The sequence below is a fragment of the Mus musculus genome, chromosome 1, assembly GCF_000001635.26.
Source record: "Mus musculus strain C57BL/6J chromosome 1, GRCm38.p6 C57BL/6J".
Lineage (NCBI taxonomy): Eukaryota > Metazoa > Chordata > Mammalia > Rodentia > Muridae > Mus > Mus musculus.
In genome coordinates this window covers 90580283-90586791 of record NC_000067.6, presented here as the reverse complement: position 1 = coordinate 90586791, position 6509 = coordinate 90580283, and the positions used below count along the sequence as shown (strand labels likewise).

The 6509-nt window shown below is 45.9% G+C and overlaps 2 long non-coding RNA genes across 2 annotated transcripts in view; one reads left to right on the top strand and one right to left on the bottom strand.

Moving 5' to 3' along the window:
- Positions 1-3499: 3499 nt before the first annotated feature.
- Positions 3500-3929, bottom strand: Gm35192. The gene is made up of 2 exons (XR_387259.3): positions 3821-3929; positions 3500-3743 (listed from the first exon to the last, which is right to left on the bottom strand). It is a non-coding gene; the product is annotated as a predicted gene, 35192 (long non-coding RNA).
- A 75-nt stretch (positions 3930-4004) lies between these two features.
- Gm41917 overlaps positions 4005-6509 on the top strand; it is a 34735-nt gene continuing 32230 nt past the window's right edge. Inside the window, exon 1 of the long non-coding RNA XR_878396.2 lies at positions 4005-4078. This is a non-coding gene — a long non-coding RNA (predicted gene, 41917). The remainder of the gene's footprint in view (positions 4079-6509) is intronic.

Genomic DNA, 6509 nt, shown 5'->3' with positions numbered 1-6509 from the left:
CTGCAGAGAGAAACAGTGCAGGCTGTGGGAGATTGTTCTGGAACCACCCTGCATGGCCGGACCAGTGTAACAGCCTGCTTTGTCTGTAAGAAGACTGCCTTTCTTTTAGCAATGCACACTGGAGCTGCTGGGCCTGACCTTTAGACCAGCTTGGTATGATAACCGAGCTCTTGGCCCACCAGGGCTCACCAGCCCCTAGCCTTCACTCTGGACTTCTTTGTTTAATAAGACTCCAATGTCTCTTTGTTTCTGAACTTCTAAGAGACCTCCTTGGCCTCTGTCTGTCCTCCATGACAGTTCCAGCTTTGCAATTAGTCCCAGATAGAAATCTTTCGGTTGGTTAGTCATCTCTGTTTCTTGACCTTGACAATTCACATCCGGGCAGCCTAGGGATTGTGGTACATCAAACACAGTGATAACTCAAAGCACCCAGAAATCACGAGAGCCAGAAATTGGGTGAGACCCTACTCTGTGAAACAGATTGGCAAAAGGAAGTCCTCAGGGGAACAGGAAGCAGGGGTTTGTCCTGGGTCTTCCTAGGAAGTAGATGCCAAGATGCTCAAATATGTAATAATGACATTTTAAAATATGTCGCTGAGGGACAAGGCAGACCAAGTTGGTGAGCATGAAAGGGGCCTCCTGCTGAGGCAAATATGAGTCTGGAGAATTGAGGGAGATAAGTGTGGTGGAAGGCCCGGCCCAAGCTTGGAATAAGAGTAGGGTCTCACCCAATTTCTGGGGAGAATTTTCAAATTGGGGAAATTAAGGGGAATCTGCAGGTGACTGGGCTCCTCACTCACTGGGTAGAGCAGCGTGAGAGTGAGGAGTCCCCTGGATAGATGCAGATGTTAAACAGCTCACAAGCTACTGCTCAGGGAAAACACAGCTCTGCTGTCTTGGATAAAGGCAACCATGAGGGAAAGGGGAAACATGGGGAGAACTGAGAAGGAATTCTTGTAGTCAGGGATTCTGCTCACATCTAGAGGAAAATGTATTTAATATGAAGCCTGCTTCCAACCCAGGCGATGGAGAGGCAACTTTGAATGGGTCTGGAAATGAGTGTTATGTATTTATGAAACAAGGCCCAGAGACCCTGGATGGCAGGAAAGGCTGCTCTGAACAGCAAACGGCAAGCTTGTCTCTGCAGGCAGAGAAAAGAGTGAGTGCAGGCCCAGCTACCAGTGCATTGTGCCCTGTGTAGAGAGCGACCTTCAGTTTTGGTTCTTGTATTCAAGTCAGCTATTCTTGTTCTGGTAGTGGTGCTGCCGCTGCTGACTATCAAGCCTGGGGCCTCACGCTCAGTGTAGGCAAGCCCTTTACCTTTACTCACGCTGTCTTAGGTACAGTTTCTATTGCTGTGGAGAGACACCATGACCACGGCAACTCTTGTAAAGGGAAATATTGAATTAGGGCTGGCTTACAGTTCTGAGGTTTAGTCCATTGTCATCATGGCAGGGAGCATGGCAGCAGGCAGGCAGGCAGACATGGTGCTGGAGAAGGAGCTGAGAGTTCTACATCTGGATTGGCAGGCAGCAGGAAGAGAGAGTGGCACTGGGCCTGGCTTGAGCTTCTGAAGCCTCAAAGCCCACCCCCCCAGTGACACACTTCCACCATCAAGGCCACACGTCCTAATAGTGCTACTGCCTATGAGCCTATGGGGACCATTTTCATTGAAACCATCACACACTCCCTACTTTAAAATAGATAATTGTAGATTCCCACCTTTAAAACCCTCTCCACACATCTGGGGGTGGTTTGGTTGTCCTGCTGACCCCTGCTTGCCATCAACAGGGAACAGGCCGGTTCACTGATCCATGGTAAGGTGTGTTGAGGTGCAGCTCCTGCTGTGTCAGGGTACCGGAGGGAGCCCCGTCCCTAGGCAGAGTTCTAGTGCCTCTCTGCTCTTCTCATGGCTCATCTTGGGGGAGAGTAATTAACTTCTATTCTTTTATGTCAAAGTCAAGCAACCTCCCTCCAGCCAAAGCTTGGGGCAATCCTGTTCTGCTGGCCAGATCTCTCACAACACTTGCCCTCTGCCGGCTGCCAGGCTGGGAAGCAAGTTAGTGTGCTCACTCTGCTAAGTTCTACTCCAAAGCCCTAGGCAGGCACTTGGACACCTAGCCATCACCACTAACTAAGCAGTGTCCACGGACCCATAATCCTGAGCATTAAGTAGATCTGCAGGAATGTGACCAGAGTGAATAAATTCTTCGCCTACCCTTGGATTCCAGAAGGTTCTATAAACAAAGGCCTTCATCTGCTAACTGCTCATCGGGGATATAATACAATCTCCTGCCAGTTGTCTGGATTTTAAAAAAAAAATGGATTATTTCATCTCTAAGGTTTGTGGGTCCTTTCTCTTCTGACAGTAGGAGGGGGTCTTGGCAGAAGCAAGCATTGGTTGGCCACATTAGCTCCGTCCCCTTCCATTCCAGCCTTGCTCCTGGCTCCTGTAATAAGAACCAGTCCTTTCCCTGTGTGACTTTGCTGCTTAAATGGATAGCTTCACACGGCTTCATTAGTGTCCAGCCTCATACTGACAGTCACTTGTGAGCTTTGCATAGGCCAGCTGCTTCCATTATTTCTAGAAAGGTGAAAGTGGACATTGGCAGGGGACTGAGTTCCACACACAGCCGTGAGAATCACGTGGCATAAGCCATACGAGGAACACGCTGGGCCAGATTCGTTCCTATACATTACCTAATTACCTAATAATTACCTAATTACCTAATATTGTTGGGCAGATAGCTTTTGGGTCGGATGGGAGAAGGGACTTCAATTAAACTCCTGTTTGAGGATGCAAAGTTGCAGATTATTAACGAATGCTCTCGGCTGTGTCCCCTGGAATGCTCGGACTCACAGCATGTCCCTACACATATGTTCGCAGGCTGGAAGATCTCACACCACTGAGACGTGGTTTCCACCCAGCCCCAGCCAGACAGTCATGGGGACCTCTTCTGACCCTGGCTTCCTCCTCTTCTCTCTGGCTCCCACATACCATACAGAATGGCTCATCTATCAACCCCCTGCTCCTCAGGTTCTGTTCTGCCTGGATCAACCGACCCCACCCTGAGCAGGAATAAAATAAGGTCTGAGAAACCTCAAGGACAAAGGGTCTCTAAGCCAAGTGAGCAGTATAGGCCTCGGGAAATTCAACAGTGAAATGTCTATGGGTCTATCCTGTGTTTAAAGACTGTATCTTACTGTCATATCCCAAATTTTCATTACACCATGGAGGCAGTATTAATGAAGTCTGACTAATATAATCTGCACTTTGATCTAAGTATTTGAAACTTTTTATAATACACTTACAGTCTATTTTCAAACATATTAAAAAGTTCACAGAAAATACTCGCTCTGTAGTTGAATGTTATACTTGAAAGTTTACATTTCTGTTTTGTAGTAACTGAACTGAGTTGAGTGTCTGGTTTTTGGTTTTCCTGCTTCTAGGGTTGGAACCACCGCCTCAAGGATGCTAGACAAGAATGCTATCACTGAGTCCTGGGTACCCATTTTAATTCAGAATTAATGACAATGAAATGTGAAAATTGATTGGTCCCTTGCAGTAGCTATGGGCTCCAGCAGTCACAGAGGCCAGAGGTGTCGCAAGCCTGGCTGCAGAGTAGATGCACGCACATCTCGTTTCCAAAGACTGTCACAGCAACAGCTCAGCAGCTCCTGCCTGGTGTCCATGTGAGAAGGAAGCCTTGGGGCTTCCTTTGGCAGCATCGTTGGCTCTAGGGCTATGTGACCAAGAGCGGTTAGACTTAAAAGTGTAAAAATCTGAGCATTCTACTGCAAGTGGACCCCAAACTTTTACCTGAAAAAGCACCAATTTGCAACACTCCAGGTGCTAGCCCACCTGTGGTGCTTTCAAGAAGAAATGTCTCCGTTTGAGGAAGGGGTAGCTTTGCTGGAAGAAGTGCGTCACTGGGGGCGGGCTTTGGGGTTTTACAGCCTCAGGTCACTTCCTGTTCTTTCAGTTTCCGGTGTGTGGATGAAAACATGGTGATCCAGCTTCCGGTTCCTGCCTCTAGCCTGTGCCTTCCTCACCATGGTGTCCTTTCCCTCTGTCACGGTAAACTAGAATAAAGCTTTTTTTCCATTAATCTGCTTTTGGTCACAGGGTATTATCATATCAGAAAAGTAATTGATACACTGGCTATTGTTAATTCAACATTCAAATCATTTAACTGAGCCTTTGAAATAGCTATTTTTAACCGTTGATTCTATGGGAGAGTTGTGGAACCTCAGTGCTCATGTCTAAAAGTGATTGTGGTTTATCTTTAACTTCCATACAAAACTCATGCTCGCCAGAAAAACTTTCTCATAGCTTAGATGTCTGAGGCCCCTGGCACCCAAATCCTGGGTTTTGATGGTAAAGAGAGGGAACTCAAATACTTGAATGCTCCCTTACAAGGGAGACACAGATGTATTCAGGTTGAATTCATGGAGTGGGCCATTTCCAAGCTTTCAGATAGAGGAGAGCGGAAAGAGAAGGGGAGAGGAGAAAAAAGAAAGAAAGAGGAGAGATGAAGGAAAGAAGAGAGAGAGAGGAAAAATGAATGAGAGAGAAAAGAAAGAGCGAAGAACACTCACAAAAGCTCTGTTATGCCCAAGGTGAGCCCAGCCTGCAGCAATCCAGTATCCAGTTATACACAATCCAGTCTCTGCAATCTCCTACAAGAAAGGCATCCACCCCTCCACTGGGCCACTCTCCCGAAAGCCCTGGGATTCTGGATAGCAGCATTGTCCCTCAGTCCCTCCTATTTGATTTTCCTTTTCCTATTCCACAGCCGGGTTGGGAGAGACACCAATCAAAGCTCTCTCCTTCAAAAGCCATGCCTTGTATTTTTAGTTCTGATTAGATTTTGAGACCAAGCAAGTTACTGCCTTTAATTAATTCCAGACTTCAATTAGGCCCGTGACGCATTATCAGGAATTCTTGAGTGAAAACCCACAGGCTCAGCTCCTTCTCTGGCTCTCTTTGCTGACATCAGTGGGGTCTCTTTGCCCTTGATCTTTTCTAGAAGCATTCCAAGGTTCATACATTAACTCCTTAGCTACTTTGCCCCCTCACTTTCATTTTTTTTTCAGATTTTCCTTTCCTTCATATTCATGACACTTGGGGTCAAGGGAAGCGGTATTAGAATTTACAGTCATGTGTTGCCGTAGCTTTCCTCTTTGTGTTCAGCCCCAGCTGCTGAGTTCTTGCTACTGATTCGCATTCCTAAACCACCCCCGCCCCGTGATGGTTATATAAGTACATTTAAATGGTTAAATTTTACCTTTAATTATGTGTGTCTATGTGTAGGTATATGCACTTGTGTTGTAGATGCCCTCAGGGGCCAGAAAAGGATGTCAGATTCCCTGGAGCTGAAGTTACAGAAGGTTGTGAGGTGACTTATGTGGGTATTGGGAACAGAACAGAAAAGCAGTATACACTCTTAGCTGCTGAGCCATCTCTCTAGCCCTACAAATACATTTTTGTATAAGGATGTACTAAATAACATGAGGCATAGGTATACAAAACTGACTCCCTATGTGTCCAAGATTCGAATGTAACTGAATGTTTGTTCTCCAGACTGGCCTCTTCCAGAACAATAGAACTTGACACTCGAGTCATTCACAACTTCACACTTGCTCATGAGGTTGTGGTCTAGCCCTGCTTTGTCCCAACAAGACCATTGAGTAAGAGCCATGACATGTTAACTGAGCTGAATCTCTTTTTATAACTTCAAATCCTCCTGAGAGTCTGAGCTATTCATTCCCGTTATCCTCAAACATGAAAAGCATACGTGCACATACACACATGAGCACTTGTACACATGCATACATGCATACACACACGTACACACATGTAAGTATGTGTGTGTGCATACATAGGTTCATCTTCCCAGATGTACAACAATGGGCAGTAGCTTGCACATGCTAGTTAGTCTGAATCCACGGTTTCCAAAACATCATTTTAAAAATCACTTTGTGGGTATAATTTTTAAAATCTGCCTACATTTTAAGATGTGTCCCCAGTGGCCACCGAAATGATTTGCCTCCTCAGAATGATATTGTCTTGATAGTCCCTTCCTGCAGCATCTTCTTTTCCCCAAGAAAGCACTTTCGGTGAGCTGTTTAATTATGCAAATATGAGCAGAGGATGATGAGCCGGCCGTGAGCCCCAAGGCAAAGTCAGATCTGCCTTCTTTACCTAGGAAACTGCTAATAACCTAAATGACAGGGGGTTAAATTAGGAAATAATTGGGAAATGTGGAAAATTGGTATTATTGGGGGTTCTTTTAGCCAACCCTTGGCTCTAAGTATTGCTCATGGATAAGTCAGTACAAAGGAAGTTCAAGGGCCCTGGTTGAGACTCCCTGGTCTGTTCCCCTAAACTTCTCTTCCCAGACATATTCCCATCTCCCATCCATTGAGGTTTTTCTCTGTGTTGTTTTCATACCTTTGTCTATACTACTGATATACTGGATACCTTTGCATGTTTTCCAACTGTGCAT